Source organism: Bidens hawaiensis, unplaced genomic scaffold (genome assembly GCF_021521415.1).
Source record: "Bidens hawaiensis isolate Kalapana, Puna unplaced genomic scaffold, B.hawaiensis_p1.1 tig00015702_1, whole genome shotgun sequence".
Classification (NCBI taxonomy): Eukaryota; Viridiplantae; Streptophyta; class Magnoliopsida; order Asterales; family Asteraceae; genus Bidens; species Bidens hawaiensis.
Genome location: NW_027492401.1, coordinates 136976 through 155757, shown reverse-complemented (window position 1 = coordinate 155757; position 18782 = coordinate 136976). Strand labels below are relative to the sequence as shown.

The 18782-nt window shown below is 36.3% G+C and overlaps 2 pseudogenes across 1 annotated transcript; one reads left to right on the top strand and one right to left on the bottom strand.

The window, feature by feature from the left end:
• The first annotated feature begins 6218 nt into the window (after window positions 1-6218).
• LOC143549598 (linoleate 13S-lipoxygenase 2-1, chloroplastic-like) lies at window positions 6219-14391 on the top strand (annotated as a pseudogene). Its single transcript, XR_013138162.1, has 9 exons — window positions 6219-6688; window positions 8472-8740; window positions 9163-9408; window positions 10120-10440; window positions 10522-10607; window positions 12159-12269; window positions 12482-12789; window positions 12873-13139; window positions 13574-14391. The product of XR_013138162.1 is annotated as a linoleate 13S-lipoxygenase 2-1, chloroplastic-like (transcript).
• A 1675-nt stretch (window positions 14392-16066) lies between these two features.
• LOC143549582 (G-type lectin S-receptor-like serine/threonine-protein kinase RLK1) lies at window positions 16067-18782 on the bottom strand (annotated as a pseudogene).

Genomic DNA, 18782 nt, shown 5'->3' with positions numbered 1-18782 from the left:
AAATGTGTTAGCAATAAAGTCATCGGTCTAAAAATAAGTAAATAAATAAAGGAGTAATTTGCGGTTTTCGTTCTTATGGTTTGTCCAAATCTGCAGTTTTAATCCAATAGTTTAAAATATGCGATTTTCGTTCTTGTGTTCATTTCAATTGAATTAAATCCGACCCCACTAACCCCGTTAAGTCTGGTCATTAAACTCGTCAGCGTGCCCCTAAGCTGAGCGGCAATTTTATTTGTTTTCTCCTCAAATAAACCTCAACCCTAATTCACACGCCCCCTCGCGTGAGGGGCTGAGGTGTATTTGTGGCGAAAAGGGAAAAATCTGATGGGTTTAACAACCAGACTCAACGGAGGTTAGTGGGGTTGGGTTCAATTGCAATGGAAATGAAACCACATGGAGGAAAATACAGATTTGAAACTATTTGACTAAAATCACAGAGACGAAAACCGCAGTTTACTCTATATAAAGTTATAGAGCGCAACTTTTTAAAATTGTTTTATATGCATTATAATCCTAAAATTGGTAAATTAATTTTCTTAATGATAATAAATTAATTTTAAATGGTTACTAAGATATTTTTGTTTATAATAATGATTCTAACTAATTAAAGTTTATAAAAAAATAAATTAACTTGGAATTAACTTATTAAAAAGAAAATTGATATTAATTTTTATCATGATAAAAGTTAAAAACTCATGAAAACATATTATTAAAAGCTTCTATCACTCAATTCCAACCTCTCAATTGTACAACATGAAATCATTTGAAGATTTCGTTAACATAAGTTGATCAGGAGGCATTTTAAAAGTTTGCGATTATGATGAATTAGGATGAATGATTTTCAAATAAAAACGATAAATGTCCTATTGAGGTGTATTATAATAACACCACAATGATTAAACGTCTTATAAAGATTAAAGTGATAAGACCATAATGTAAAAGTTATGTTCTTATATGACATCGACTAGAAAAGGTCCTATAACACCGAACATTTATGACTTAATTACAAATGTTCTATTAACTTATGTTATAATAAGACCTCTAGTGATCAAGTGTCCTATTACAATACTACACAATGAGACACCAACAACTACATGTCTTGTAGGTTACTTTATTAGGATTTAGATTTTAAATGTCTTATTAAGTTATATGATAATACGACCCCAAAGAATCATCCATCATATTAAATAACATTTTAGGACAACGGTTCTGTGGCGTACATTGTAAAAGGACCCTAAATGTTCATTTGTCCTATTAAATAGATTTTAGGACCCTATTTTACAAGTGTCCCACCCAAAAGGTCCTAAAAAAGCCCTTTTTGTTGTAGTGTTCTTTGTTCTTGATATTCAACTGTTCGATTCGTTGGTGTTATTTGCAACAACTCATCTACAAATTTATCTCGTATAGTTCGCGTAACTCGTATGGGACATGGTCGTATAGGCAGTCTCAAAAAATGTGTCATGGCAGAAAGTAGGAAGCTGTAATGTCATATGAAAATTCAAATAATCTCGTATGGCCCATACTACTCGTATGGGGGTTACTCGTATAAACCTTCTCGTATTATATGGTCAACGGCATCTGACATAAAGCTGACATTTATACTACTCGTATAAGCTATACGAGTAGTATAGGTAGGGAAGGGTGTTTAGATAACAAATTGGGCGTATGATTAGAGAAAGCCTTAACTCTAACTTGTGTTGGCTAAGCAACCACAAAAAGTTAATGATATCATTGACATGAATAAATAAAGTTTCATAGATTTATAGATACGTGTATATTCCGAGCGCTCATAATTTTTTTCAATCGGCAATCATGAAATTTAAAACCTACTCCTAAGAAAAAACAAATCAGAAATGTTAAAACTTTAAGTATAGTTTTAATATAAACACTAAATTTCAACATGATTAGCAATATTCAAATGTTAAAACCATTGTGACTTATGCTCTAAAGTGGTTTAAACTTTACTAGACCAATGATCATTAGCTTAGGCCATTTACCTTAAGCGTTAGCCCATGATTTTAGTAGTTTAGATCTTATTAAAATAAAAAAAAATCTACCCATGATTGCGAAGAAAAAGAACGAGTAGAGACAGGCAAATTAAAGACAGACTTCCAACTTTAGGTATTTATTAAGTGAATCAAATATTTGATGGTTTATTTTATTGTTTTAATTTATTTAACAAGGATAGATATCGGGGTTTGAAAAACTATACAAGTTATGAACCCTATCCAATACGACCCGACCTTGCTAGAAAAAATTATTATATGGCGGTAGAACGTCCTCTATGGATTTCCGAACCCATAAAAAATTTTTTAACCCACCACTGGTTATACTATCTTATCATACTTTTTGAGAAAATCTGAAACATTGCCACATATTTACCCTGTAAAAATCATTATTTTTAAAAAGGTATTCTTTTAATATTTAAAAGTGTATTTTTTTAATATTTAAAAACTTATTTTACATAGAGAAGAGAAGATAGCCAACATGAGTTAGTAATCCCAAACACAAAGTTAGAAAAGAGTTAGGGCCGAAGGCTTGGGTTAAAGCCCATGAGACTTAAGAAAATAAGGGCCCGTATTTCTCAAAAAGCAGCCATGGGGGTTCACATGTATTATGGCTTCTAGATCACCAAATGACACTTGCTTGTGCGATTCAAGGGATGCGCTATATTGGGCCGGATAGGTCTAGGAAGCGTCCTCAGGTTTGTGGGGGCCTTGCATATTTATTGGGGTTTTCTAGGAACACCGCCCCTTTTTGCTAAAAAAACCCACCATATGGTTATACGGGGCGCATAGACCCCTCATATATGCCCCGTATAACCATATACGTGACGCATATGCCCCCATATAGCCTCCCGTATAGTCCTATACGGAGCGTATATGGGGTGTAGGGTGTCCATAGTAGTACCCTATTTATTTCTACTGTTAAAAAATCTTATGTAGTCATATCATGAATCAAAAAGCTGATATTGTATTTTGAAAGTTTGCTTTAATAATTGGATACCGAAGTACTAGTGTCTTGATCAGAAACCTAACTTTTACCCAACACGCATGTGAAGCCTGTACTAGATAGTACATAGTATTTGACTCGAGCCGAGGATAAGTTTGCACATGGTTCTAACTTCTGTTGATCTCATGAAGACATTTAAATCATTAAATGTCTTTGTTGAATGTTTTTATTTTGATAGTTTAAAACGGTACTCTTAATTATGAAATTATAGATGAAAGTAGTGAACTGAACAATTCGAGAGTGCTCTTCTCGGTTTTAAAGTTTTTTTTTAATAGTTCATGTCTCTCTTTTCTAAGAGTTCATGTGGCACAATGCACACTCCAAACTAGGACGCACGACTTTTATTAGATTTATTTGTTACACAATGGAAGATTTTAAAAACATTATGGTGCTGTTTGTTTTTTAAGACAAAAAATGTCTACAATCTGATTTCATCTGATTTAATGTCTGCAACTGAAAATGTGGTCTGAAGGTCTGCAATCTTAAAATATAATACTGTTTGTTTTATAAACTGGATATCGTCTGCATAAGCTGAAAAGTAGTTAGATATCATATATATTATAGTAGGTAAAAGTCATTTAACGTTTGTAGACTGCTAAAATAATTGGTAGTGGTGTATGAACTATGGAAGTGGGTGGTGGTAGACAATTGTGGTAGGCGGTGAACGGTGGGTGGTGGTGATGGACGGTTGGGGTGGTGGGTGGTGGACCGTGATGGTGGCCGACAATGGGTGGTGGTGGTGATGAACGGTGGTGGTGGGTGGTGGATGGTTCTGGCGGGTGGTGGTGGATGGTGGTGGCGGCGGACGGTGGGTGGTGGCGGTGGCGGGTGGTGATGGCAACGGACGGTGGGTGGTGGCGGTGGATGGTGGTGGTAGTGGACGGTGGTTGTGGCCGACGGGGGTGGTGGTGGTGGTGGGTGGTTAATGGTGGTGGTGGTGAGTGGTTGACAGTGGTGTTGGGTGGTGGTGGTGGTGGCGGCGGCAGACGGTGGGTGGTGGCGGCGGCAGACGGCGGGCGGTGGCGGCGGGCGGCGGACGGTGGGTGGTGGTGGTGGACAGTGGGTGGTGGTACTTGGTATGATGTTAAAAAGTGTGAAGATGTGTGAAGATGGTGAAAAAAGCTTATTTTTTAAGACCATAAAAGCAGTTTTCAGATCTTTTTTTAATTTAAAAACAAACAGTCTTCAAGTGCTTATGTCTGCGCGCCCGCAGACATATGCTCCTTGAAGACCTTATAAGCAAAAACAAACACAACCTATGTATATCAAAATTTTAGTAATTACAAATTAAATCTTACAATTAATGAAAATACAAACTATAAGTGTTGTACTAATTACGCTAGCTTCTTGACTAATTGTTATGAACATAATTGGCCCAATCCAAGTAGACCCAATCTTGCAGCCCAGTTCGATGTTAGTGAAAGGCCCACGGATTTGAGAATGACCAGCAAAGGTTATAAGCAAGATGAGAGTACGGAATAGGGTATCATTGTTACAGTTGGTTCTGGTCTTCTCATCTCTTCTTCTATAATCTGTTTCTCATCTCATTCTTGTTATCTTTTGGTTTCTCATTGTAATCTCTCTATTGAGTGAATCGAATCATATTGATTACTTCTCAATTGATTATCTTCTGTTGTGTTAATTTGAGTACACAACACTAATCGAGATGTCTCAATCATAAAAAGGATATGTTTTCACACTTAATGGTGATGGAATCACTTGGAAGAATTGTAATCAGAAATGATTGTTCAACCAACCACCGCGCCTAAATACATTGTAGTTTCTTACGTATCAAATGGAACAACTTGGATGGCAAAAATTCATTGATGATGTTGAGGTGATATCCCGAGTATTAATTAGAGACTGATTGAGATTTTTTATGACAACAATAGCGTTATTTCTCAGCAAAAGAAGCATTAATGTAATTCAAAACATCATGCACATCGTCAGAATTGTCCACTATATACGGGAGATACTCAGGGCCGGCCCAACCTTTTTAGAGGCCTAAAGCAAATAAAAATTTTGAGGCCCTTTCGCAAATTATTTGTTATCAATATGTTATTTTATTTTGTCAAATATATAGATTATACTAAGTTTTAATAGCATAAATATTTACGAGTGTAAATATTAAAACATTTAACCTTTGAAACATACAATCTATATATAGACATATGTTATACATCAAAAGATATACATAAAAAAAGGTTAAATATTAATAAAAAGTATAATTATAAACAGCGTAAATAATGGATATGTGCAATAGACTATTAGATTAATAAAAAGAAAGAAAGAATAAAAAAGAGTAAAGAGATTTTAATAAAAATAATTGAAAACACATAGATTAATAGAGAAAACAATGAGTGGCTGGCATTCAATTCAATTGTGTGGTTTCCTTTAACCATTAACCATCTCCTCTTTCAATAAAAAAACCTGCAACCTCTTTTTTATCATCACCTACGTATGGGAAACACTTCATCGACGCAATTAAAACTTTCAGCTTGTCCGATTAATCTGGATTCCTACTCTTATTGATCTCTCTACCGGTTGGCACAAACCTAGGTTCTACATGCTTTCAAAATATGGAGGCCTTCTCAAATTAGAGGCCTCAAACCCTTGCTTCACTTGATTATATTGTAGGGCCGGTACTGGAGATACTACAACGAGGAGATGTAATCATCGGCAAGGTTCACACAAATAAAAACCTAGTACACGCGTTTACCATGCCCATGACACAAGTAAACACATGAGGAGCATGTTAGATCAATAGGGCTTATTGAAGCCATTGATTAGATTTGACCTGTATTAGTGGTTGACTATTTTGGATATAACAGTTATGTTATCTCAATGTAAAATAAGTTTTATGTACTCATTAGTTTACATCTATTGTGCTCATTTTAGCACGTTTAACATCTAAGATTATTATGAACAGTCTGTTGATATAATGAGATGAGATATGCAAAGGGTTGTAGCCAAGTTCATAACTATTTATTAAGATAACCATATATTGAATGTGACCCATTCTTTCAATAGTATCCTTAGACCCGGACTCGAACTCACATAACGGTCTACTTTTTATAAAAATTGGTAGTACTATAACAATATGCACTTACTAGACTAATTAAAGCTGCATGCTTCTAAGGGACAATTTTTGTAACCCGGACTCGTACCCTACACCTACAGTAGCTCTTTCACATATAAAGAAAACATGTTCATGGTACATTATGTAATCACACACTACACAAATTAAACATGCTGAAACCTCAAGTCAGCAAACTTCACCGCGACCAATTATCCCTGCTCTACCATTAATCACACGGATCAACAGGAATGCTTTTATCACCAAAGATTACCGCGATGATGGGAGTGGATTCGGAAACCCAACTTTATTTCTGTCACAACACGCTACTAGCATTTCCCATCAAACCACAAAGGGATTTTCGGTCTAGGTGGCACCCCAGAAACTCTTCCGGTCATGTTATCAAAGCTATCGCTGATGATCAATCCAGTAGTACTACTAGTATCATTACAACCATCAGTCTCAAAGCTGTGGTTACAGTACAACTGACGGTCGGTGGATTCCTATCAAACCTTAGTCTGACGAGAGCGTTAGACGACATCAACGATTTGCTTGGAAAATCGCTTTTGCTGGAGCTTGTTGCCGCTGAGACGGACCCTAGTAAGTGTGCATATCAAAAAACGTACATGATCTTTATTATACGGAGGATAGTGTTAAGAGAGCCATCATTCCAAAAAGAAGCTGCAAGTTAATATAAACATTTATAAGTTATCATCAAATTTGTTATTATAATTATAAATATTATGATTCATGTTTCATGGTTTTTCATTATTTTCTCGTATACGCGGAGGACATAAATACTTCAAACTTTCATATGCTTTTACAAATATTCAGAACCATATCACTATTAGAAAAAGAGATGTTTTTCTACAATAGATTTCGTAGGAAATTTGTTAGAAAATCCAGTTTCTAACAGTTCTCCAACAAAATAGTTACGTTGGAAAAACACACGTTTGAAAATCGTTTTCAACCGTTTTCCAACAACTTTTCTTACAAAATTGCTACAAAAACATGTGGTTGTAAACGTCCTACAACTTTCCTACAAAAACTATTTTGACTTAACATAATGTGTATTGTAGCAAGTTGGAGCTTATTTTTTTGTTGGAAATATGTTGAAACTACTTGTTGTAGGAAATTTTTGTAAAAAAATGACTTGTTTTCTAGCAGTGTATATATTTGAGGTGTGACAAATGTAGACTGTTTTATCTAGTTTTTCCTTATAAATGATCTTCTTTTCGCATAACATATATATAATATGAGAAATAGATACACAACAGATTCACTTCGGATTTGTTGATCTAAAATCTTAAGAACTTCGACAAATTAAAAATTAAATTTATTAAATTTCGAGTTAGGGGTTTCCATGGACGCAACCTCTTTATCTTTTAGGATAGATGTAAGGTTTGCATACATCTAATCCTCGCAGACCATACTAATGGCCTTATTATTGGCGGGACTTTACACCTGTCGTTAAGTATGATTGATTGATTGATATAAACATTTCTCTTACTCTTTATGATATAAACATCTTTAGTCTTTTAGTTGTTTTATTCATTACTATGTATATTATTACATCTTAAATACTATGCGTATCAAAAAGGCAAATTATACCATATAATACACTTTTGTTCATCGTCATGCGTAAAAATGTATAATAAACTTCAGGATATAAGATGACCTTCTTCATCGATTATAAACAAATGATATAATTTGTTTCTAATATAGGTCTCGAAGATATATGCCCCATTTGTAAAAAAGCTTGTTTGGATAGATTCGGTGAGCATGCCCTCCACTGTAAGGAATTGCCTGGATTCAAGTATCGTCATGACTGGGTTAGAGATGTGTTATGGAATGTGCTTAGACGTGCCGGGATCTCAGCCAAGAAAGAGGCACCTGTTAACTTTTTGACTGATCCGCGTGAGGGAAGATCTACCCTGCGTCCTGCGGATGTTCTTGTGTTTGGCTGGGCAGGGGGTAAGCATGCGTGTGTTGACCTCACTGGGGTGTCCCCGTTGGTGGGGCTGAGAGACAGTGGCTTCGTACCGGGACATGCGGTTTTGAGAGCGGAGTTTAGGAAGGTTGCTAAGCATGAGACATTGTGTTTGGAGAATCAGCACGTGTTCATTCCATTTGCCTTCGACACTTTTGGATCCCTAGCTCCCGATGCGGTTCGCTTCTTGGAGCGGGTGCAGAAGGTGGTCCATAGTGACTCGCAGAGTCCGAGGAACCAAGGATTTATATTTAGTAGAATAGGCTTTGCGATTCAAAAGGGGAGAGCGGCGCAGCTTGTTGCTCGCTTACCCATTATCCAGATATAGTTTGGTTTGTGTTATATATAAAAGGATCAATATTTATTCTCACTCGTAAATTTTGACTTTTGAAGATACGTGAATAACGAAGGACACAATAAAAGATTATGCACACCGAACTGGCCAAAAGGCAAACCATATAACATACTTAGCAGAATTTGAAGTACCAGCTGATTTTGGTTCGATCGGCGCAATTTTGATTGAAAACGAACATCACAAAGAGGTATTTGTTGACTCTGTTTTGATTGAAGGATCCCCTGCCGGCCCCATTTCCGTCTCTTGCAATTCTTGGGTTCATTCCAAGTTTGATAACCCGGAGAAACGAATCTTCTTTGTTGATAAGGTTAATGTCTATTCGATATATTACATGTTATGATAATAAGTTCCTAATATTTAACGAGTGGTATTTATTTTAATTATAAATGCACAAGTGATTTGCAGATTTTCTTCCTAGTCACTTTTTTTTTTGCCTAAAGTGACTAATATTAATGTTTATCTACTTAAGTTTTTAAGTGGTAGTAATAACCTTTTATTTTACATTCAAGTACATAACTGAAGCAGAGCCGGTCCTGAGGATTCAAGTGCCCTATACGAGTCAAAAAATAAAGGTCGTAGGCCCGTAGTTTTTATATGACAATTAACGTTATAGCAACAAACATGTCAAAATCATAGTATTAGTTTAGTTCATACAATGATTTCTTTTATGGCTTGTCCAACATTAACTGTGATGATGTGTCTGTGTTTACTCCTTTGTGCATTGTGCAGGTATCGTGCCTACCATCAGAGACGCCAAGTGGTCTCAAGCCTCTTAGAGAGAAGGAACTAGCAAGTATTCGAGGCGACAATGTTACCGTTGTTCCACGGAAAAAAAAGATAGAATTTACGATTATGATGTGTATAATGACCTTGGTGATCCAGACAAGGATCCAGATTTGGAACGCCCAGTGCTCGGCACCAAAGACCACCCTTACCCAAGGAGATGCAAAACTGGTCGAGCTCGCTCTAAATATGGTATTTAATTGTTTCTCTTGAAAACAATCTTGAATTCCTCGGGAAGTTTAGGACGCAGGTTGTCAGGTTCCATCTTATGAGCAATGAAATATCAAAAATCAATGATTGAATGAATACATTGCAATAACTTTAAATTTTCATTTCATTTTTTCACCATCTAAACATACTTTTGGGTGGAACCAACTCCACTTCCAATTCCTTTCTATACCAAACATTTAGATGAAATTAATTCGATTTTTTCATCTAGTGATCATTTTCCACAAAGTTATTGGTTGGTATAGAGTAAGGCCCTCAAGGCCTCAAATCAGTTTATATAGTTGAGATTTGTATAATACCGAATGATATTAGATTAAGCTCTAAAGCGGGTTAGAAGGTATAAATGATCATGAAGTGAGTGCTCATACTAGTTAACTGCACACCCTCCGTAATAGAAGGGTGCTCTGGATCAACCATCATCTTTCCTGTCAATAATAAATTTTAAGAACAAATTTGGATTCGAAATTGCACGCCAAAGTAGAGTTTCTTCTTGGAGAAAATGTAGATATTTTGTAATCTAAATATTTGATAGTGTAGAAATTAAATACAATTAAAATTTTCATCCTAGTTGATTATTCTATATCATCTCCTCACCAAAATTTCTTACGTTTTTTAATTATACAAATGGTTATGGTCTAGGTATGGTCTCATAATTGAATAGAATTGCAAATGCAGATCCATTATCTGAGTCAAGAAGCGGTGACGTTTATGTGCCAAGGGATGAAGCTTTTGCAGAAGTAAAGAACCTAACCTTTAATGCCAAGACGGTAGCTTCAGTGCTGAAGGCGGTCATACCTTCATTGGAAACAACTATTATTGATAAAGATCTTGGGTTCCCATACTTTACAGCCATCGAGTCTTTGTTCAACGAGGGAGTTAATTTGCCAGAGTTAGACGGAAATGGATTTCTTGGGAATATTCTGCCAAGACTTTTAAAGTCTTTAGATGATGCCCGGAATAACGTCTTGCTTTTTGAGACTCCTGAAATGATTGATAGTAACTACACTACTTTTACATTCTTAAGACACAAAAATTTTGTTTGTCAGTTTAAGCGATTTTATGTTTGTTGAACCACAGGAGATAAGTTCGCGTGGATTAGGGATCAAGAATTTGGTCGCCAAACCGTTGCTGGTCTTAATCCTTTGAGTATAACCTTGGTCACGGTATGCAGCATCAATCTCCAACAAATTGACAGAACATTCCCTCAATTAACAAAACTTTTCTACTATAACCTTTTATAAAACAATAAAAAGAAAAAAAATCTAAAAATGTGGAAAAACACTTAATACATTTTTTATAAGAGAAAAACAATGTTCCATTTGTCCGTTATTTATTCCGTAACTAATTTCGAATGTTGGAGTTAATCCTGATCGATTTCACATGTGAAACGGGTTGAGATAATGAGTTTGAGAAGGTTATATTTAGTTTGACATTCGTTTTAATTGTCTAGTTTATTCGTTTGAGTTATGTGCTTGGATTTGTTTGTTGGGTTTAATTAGTGAAAGAGTCATAGTAGGTGTAGTATAAGTTTTATTTAAATAACAAGTCCGGTTTAATAGTGTTTTATCGAGTTGGTAAGTGTCAATAAAGACAAAAAAGCCGTGGTTTACCCAAATCCGTTTTTCTGGCTTATCATTTATATGGTTTATGTGTAATTATCATTACAAGTTGCAAAATATAAATACGCTAAAGATGTGTGGGATGTTATTCGAGTGCAATAGCTTGGAGTCAACCCAGTTCAAAAGACTACATTGTAAACTTTTTGAAACCGGCCAGAGATGTTAAAGTCAAAAGAGAACGAGACAATTGTGGAGAAATTTAAGAGCCTTGGATCAACCTTATAAGACAAGGTATTGGTGAGGAAGTGTCAGAATTCGGTCACTAAGTAAGTATAGACGAATAGTCACCGCTATAGAGCAATAGTTGGATATAGAATCAATGTCGCAGATATAGTCGTTCGAGAAGTCATCCTTGATGAAAAACGTATGAAAAACACACTAAAGTACAAGATAGGGCCAACAACGAAGATCAAGGAAAACTACTGTTGTGAAAAGAGAATGGGAAAGACAACTCGAGATATGGTGAGCCTGGCCAAGAGCAGTATGGACGAGGGGGGTTCCATTCAAGATAATCGTGATTGTGTCTAGGAAGAAAACACAAATTTGGTAGAGGTCAAGGATGGCGTATCCAACTTGATGAAGATTGAAGTGAATGAGGGTGCATGCGAGGACAAAAGATACATTATATGTTATGGGTGTCAAGAATATGGTCATTATGCACCTGGGTGTCCTAAATTGGAACAAAAGAAAAAAAATGGTGAATTTGGCTCAAGAAGCCGGCATTGATGTGATCAACAAGCGCGTCTTGATCAGGATTAAGGTGGAGATTATTGGAGTTAACTTGATTGTTCACATGTGAAATGGGACAAGATAAATTAGTTTCAGGATCAGGTTAAAGTTGGTTTGAAATTGATTTAATTGTTTAGATGATTTGTTGACCAATGTGTGTGGGTTTGTTTATTGGTTTTAACTAATATAAGAGTCATAGTAGGTTTAGTATTAGTTAGGCTTAAATACTAAGTCAAGTTGGTGAGTTTTAGTAAAGAGAAAAGAGTCTTGGTCTGTGTGTGTTTAATAAGATATGCGCCAACGAGTATTCGACTAGCAAGAAATGAAATTTTAGAAAGTATATGTTAAAAATGTGTATATGTGCAGGAATGGCCACTCATAAGTAAGCTGGACCCTAAGGTGTACGGTCCCCCTGAATCAGCAATTACCAAAGAGATTGTTGAGAGACAGATTAGAGGCTTTTGCACTCTTGAGGAGGTATAAGAAAACTAACTTAAAAAGAGGAATGGTCAATAAAAGGGTTGAAAGTGTTAGATTATTATCCTTTACAATATTATTTTTGTCATCATAATCAACACATTAAATTTTTGTAAGAACAATTAACAACAGATTTGTTTGTCAAATATGAACCCGTACTTAAAAAGAGAACTTGTACATAAGCTAAGCATGGAGTTCAAAATCATATGCAGGCAGTAGAGAACAAGAAGCTTTATGTGCTAGATTATCATGACATCTTTCTGCCTTATGTCAACAAAGTTAGAGCACAAAATAATCTGAAAACAACTTTATACGGATCGAGAACTCTTTTGTACCTTTTTCCAACCGGAACATTGAGGCCATTAGCCATCAAGTTGGTTCGCTCACCTAGCGATGACAAACCTCAATGGAAACAAGTATTCACTCCATGTTGGGATGCAACCGGTATGTGGCTATGGAAACTTGCAAAGGTGCATGTTCTTGCTCATGATAGTGGCTACCATCAACTCGTTAGTCACTGGTAACATAGAGCCCACCCTTTATTCAACCGAGATCCAATTATTTTGAACTAAATGTTAAAATTTGAGATAAAAACGTTTTCAGGTTGAGAACACACTGCTGCACCGAGCCGTATATAATTGCAACCAACAGCCAGCTTAGTAGAATGCACCCAATATATAATCTCTTACACCCTCATTTGCGGTATACTATGGAGATTAATGCTTTGGCTAGGGAAGCACTCATTAATTCTGGTGGAATTATCGAAACGTGCTTTTCACCGGGGAAGTATGCTATTGAGATGAGTTCAGCTGTATACGGTCAAGTATGGCGTTTTGACCATGAAGCATTGCCAGCTGACCTTATTGCTAGGTAATTATAGTTCATGAATAATTAGTTCAATTTTGTATTTATTACACTAAAACTAAATATGGTCAAAACGCCATACTTGACCGTATACAGCTGAACTCATCTCTAGGTCCCAAAACTTCGTTTTTAGCAGGATTGGCTTTGCTATTCAAAAGGGGGTTGTGGCGCGGCTTGTTGCCCGTTTGCCTGCCACTCTATTGTAATCGTTTTATAGTAAATTATAATGAAATGAAGTCATAATCAATCAAAAAAAATTAAATAATTTAGCCTATACATTTTTAACTATTAACTTATGCATATTGTTGCAAATACAACAAAGGCAACAACTTAACATGTATAAAGTAATATAATTATAAACTTCAAATTATTGAAGCTTAATCATTTTCATTGTTAAATTAGCTTAATCAACTAATTCGCCTGAACATTCTTTTCCCAAGGGGCATGGCTGTGGAAGATCCGGATTCGCCACATGGTTTGAAGCTATCTATAGAAGATTACCCATATGCAAATGACGGAATAGTGCTTTGGGATATCATCAAAGATTGGGTAAGCGATTACGTGAACCATTACTACCCAGAAGACCATCTTATAAAATCCGATGGCGAGCTTCAAGCATGGTGGACCGAGATTCGAACAAAGGGTCACGCCGACAAGAAAGACGAACCATGGTGGCCTGTTCTAGAAACTCCAAAAGACCTTATTGGGATTCTCACAATAATAATATGGGTAGCATCAGGCCATCATGCAGCGGTCAACTTCGGGCAGTATGACTACGCGGGTTACATTCCTAACAGGGCCACCATAGCCCAAGTCAAGATGCCATGTGAAGACCCGACTGATGACGAATGGGAAGCCTTTAAACGGAGGCCTGAAGATGAACTGTTGTCTGCATTTCCTTCTCAAATTCAAGCCTCACAAATTATGGCGGTTTTGGATGTGTTATCTAATCATTCTCCAGACGAGGAATATATCGGGGCGAAAATAGAGCCAACTTTTGAGGCAAATCCGGAGATAAAAGCTGCTTATGAAGTATTTGCAGGGAGGTTGAAGGAGTTGGAAGGAATTATTGATGCTAGGAATGCTGATGAGACCAGGAAAAATAGGAATGGAGTCGGGATCGTGCCGTATAACCTTCTAAAGCCTTTTTCGGAACCTGATGTGACTGGTATGGGGGTTCCAAATAGTATTTCAATCTGAATTGTCTATGGTTTGTTTAATATGTTTATATTAACTTCAAAATAAAGGGGTTTCTTGTATTGAGTGGCCGGATGATCTGATAATAATGGATCTAGTGAAGAACTCTCCATGTTGTTTGTCGAATAATTGGTAAAAAACGAGATTTTCACCAACAGAAAATTGTGTAATCTAATCTTAGCCTAAGTATTATTATTTGTATAGTTTGTATTCTAAGTATATTATGTCCTATATATTTCTATTGATTATGTTAATTAAGGGCCGTGTATCCAATCATCACGATGATGTTCGAGTGACTTAATTGAAACAAACTTGAAACTTGTTACTATTCTACAAAGTTGTACCTTTAGTCCGTATAGTATAAATAGATATTGTAAACATGATTATTAAGCGGCGTGTGTTATAAAAAAAGTGTGTTTGTTATCTCTTGACCCAATTTCATATTATTCATATCAATACGTGTTCTTCCGCTGCAGTAATCATTTATCAATATTTGATAATCATCGATCCAAAGTCCTAATGATCCTACAAAGTGGTAATAGGGCCATTGAACGAGAACAATATTAAAAGCAATCAACATCTATTAAGGACAAAAAAGAAAAACCAAGAACAATTTCAACCAAACAGAAAAATAGATAAAAGCAGATACTATTATGTGTGTAAAAGAACCTTGTAAACAGGAAAACAAATAGAAGAAACGGATCGTCAAATTCCGGAAGATCTCTGTCAAGGATAAAAGCCTTTAACATTCTGGAAAAACACACCCCAGTCAAAAAGATCTTCATCAGAAGTCTTAAAATATTTCCGGGTAGATTGTAACTAATAAAATTAAATCCACAAAAAATCAGAAGTTTAAAATCAGAAGCTACATCAACAGGAATAAAAAACAAAAATTGTAAAACAAAACAAATCTGTTCTATGATTGAAAACATATAGTTTTTTTATTTTAATTTTTTTCCCCAAAAACACGATCAAGATCAAAAAACTTTTTTCTGGGAAAAATAAATCTTTGATGAAAACATCTCAATCTAAAAGAAGAGTTCAATCAACAAGCACCACTGGAACAGAACAAAGCCATTGATTGATTGATCTGGCAGACGATTGCAAACACCCATTATGCAGCCGACTTGTTATTTCAGTTGGGATTCAATGGATTTGGCTGAAAAGAATCAAGATAAAAATGATTGATAAAATCAAGAACAAGATCGAAGGCCAAGTCGATCATTTGATTAATTAAAAAGGAGGCGGTAAACAATGAATGACTGGAGGCAACGAAGATCATCAAATCGATAAACAAATCGCTGCACAGTGCACACTTTTGAATCAAAGGACAGAAAACAAATCAACATGGTTCAATAAATGATTCCGGTTCCAGCCGCCACTTTTATGCCGAAAGAGCTTAGGTGTCAAGATAGGCTCTTTTTGTATTTGATTATATTTTAAAAAGACAATAGCCTTGACTATTTTGTAAAATTCATGTACAAAATGACAGTTTTGGAGATCATCCCATTTTATAAACTCATATAAGAGTTAAATGGATTGAATGTTTTATTAACCATGAAAAGTTACATTATAAACTTGTGTTACAAGAATTTGAAAACATTCAATGGTATAACTAGAGGCCCATGCCTTAAAACATAAAAACAATAGAAATTTGCTGAAACAGAAAGTGCATATATATTTTCTTGACTTCAACTACACTTTCTGACGTCAGAATCGAAATGTAACACAAGTTTTTGATAAACTATGAACAAATGGACATTCTACAGAAATTAAATGATCAACTAGAGATAACAGAAAAAGGAAATGGGCATGGAGGTTCAGACACTTCAACAACTCCTTCAAGCATCTGGATGACCTTCCTCATGGTTGGCCTTTGAGATGGGTTTTCTTGCACACACCAAAGACCCGTCTTCACAAAAGTTGTTAGCTTCTTGTAATCATCTATGGCCTCCATATCGTTCTCTACAAATGCATCCAAATTCTTTTCTTGATAGCAGTCCCATGCCCGATCCGTCAAGATCTCTCCATATTCAACGCCACTCTGAACTTCCTTCACACTCTTACGACAAGAAATGATCTCCAATAGCAAGACACCAAAACTATAGACATCAACCTTAATTGTGACAGGGGTGTTCCTAAACCATTCGGAGCAACATAACCTTTTGTCCCTCTTATTCCAGTATTTGTTCGACTCTCATTCATCATCAAAAGCTTTGCCAAGCCAAAGTCGGAAATCTTAGCATTGTAATAATCATCAAGAAGAATATTTTGAGGCTTGATGTCTCAATGGATGACTTGGGTGCTACACTCTTCATGAAGGTATGAGAGTCCCTTTGCAATGCCAAGTGCTATATTGCTCCTTTGCTTCCAACTTGGTCTGTCATCTCCAAAAAGAAAGTTGGCTAGTGTGCCATTACTCATATACTCGTAAACCAATAGCCGTTGTTTACCCTCATCACAATATCCAAGAAGTTGGACTAAATTTTTGAGGTGAGTCCTTGCGATAGCATTCACCTCGGCCTGGAATTCCTTTTCGCCATCATCAATAACCCTATCCAACTTCTTCACCGCGACAGTGTTCGTCCCTATTCCACCTTTATAAACTATCCCAAAAGCCCCTTTTCCGATTTCATCCTTAAACACGTTAGTTGCTTCGACTAGTTCTTGATATGTAAAATGAAATAGACTGGTATTGACAACTTTACTGCTCGGACGATGATCTCTGGCCTTCTTATGGCTATTAATGTAAAAACCAAAACAAATTACACCAGTTAACACGACACTTATAAACATAGAGCTACCTAGGAGGGCTGATATTATGGCAATAAGAGTTTTCTGATCTTTCTTTTCTCCGGGAAACCTAGTGGGGATACGAGGAGCTAGTTTACCTTTACGAAATTTCACCGATGCCTTGCTAATTTCTCTGCGTCCCTTTCTTCCATTGAAGAGTGGAAGCTGCTTTTTCCAGAAATCGTTAGCGTTGTAGATTGCAACAGTACAAGAACAATCTTCCTTGCAGTTATTTCTGCAGCCCTGTTCGTCAATCGGTCTGATGCGCATATAGTCTGACATAGGCCAATTAACATTGGTGAGTTCAATGAAATCCAAATCTTCATTAGACTCTCCTTCAACGCAACTTGGAGTGAAATCAAGCTTGCAGTCACCATTTGGATCATTGGGATCAAGCAAGGAAAACCCTTGTGCACATTCACAATTTAGCCGATCGGTTTCAAGGTTACAAACATTGTTAAACCCACAAGGCCTGCTATCTTCATAGCCACCAACATAAGAACATAAGTTTCCTCTCTCGAACCATATAGTATCCCAGCTTGTATTGTTAGTGGGATTCTTGGGGTGGGTATACAGAGTTAAAACCCCATCAGAATCTAGAGTTGCTCTATATTAATATTCATCAGAAGAAAGTGCAGTGTTTCTTACCGTAAGATCAGTTTTTTGACCATTTCTTCTCAGTATGTACATGTAACCCGTTGCATCGAAGATCAATTGGCTGCCAGAATTCGACGAGTTAGAGGGATCGTCAGTTTTACTGTCATAGTAAGCAGCATAAGGTAAATCAAAAGCTATATCTCGAGAATTAAGAACAAGATTCCCTCCCGGAAGCAGCTGTAGCTGAAACCTTCCTCTAGAGAAGTTCGTTTCGCTCAGTTTCGAGTTGATAACTCCAGCTAATTCCAACACCTGAGTAGGCAACATGGTATCCGCTGGATAATTAAAACTTTCCCAGATGTTACTAGAATTGCTATCAAAAAGCAGAAAGTTTCCCGTATCATTCATAACACCATACGCAACATCTGAGATCGAAGAGGAACTCCACACCACTCTACCTTGAGGATCATTGAGTATGAGCCCACGCCCATTGATTAGCTCAACTTTCGATCCTCTAGAAACCATGGTATTTGCTTGTGGATACCAGATGATGGTCTGGTCAGGTATCTTGGCATACCATATGGATAACACAAAGATATCCTTTCCCTGAATTTGTTTGAATCCAAAGGCAAATTCACCCGAAGGTGAGAGCCATGGCTCCGCACCTTCTGTTGCTATGAGGGATGCACCAAGTGGTATTGAACCGTTCCTTTGTTGCGCTACAACTGAAAGTGTTTGGAGAATGGTTAAAAGAATGAAATATAAGATCAAGGCCATTGGGAATTGATAGAATGATGTGCAACAAAGGAAAATATAGGTTTTATAGACCAAGTCCATTGCCTTTAATGAGTCAACAAAGTAGATGAGACTTTTGAATCATGAACAGTCAGCAAGGAAGTGAAGTATAACATACGTCTGTAATTTACTTCTACAAATCAGAATATCCTTTCAAAGTTCACATTTAGCCATCAAAAACCATTTCAAAACATTGAGGAGCCTAGCTTATCTCGTTTCACGAATCCTTCATGGTGTCTTAACATAATAACAACCTCCTAAATTGTT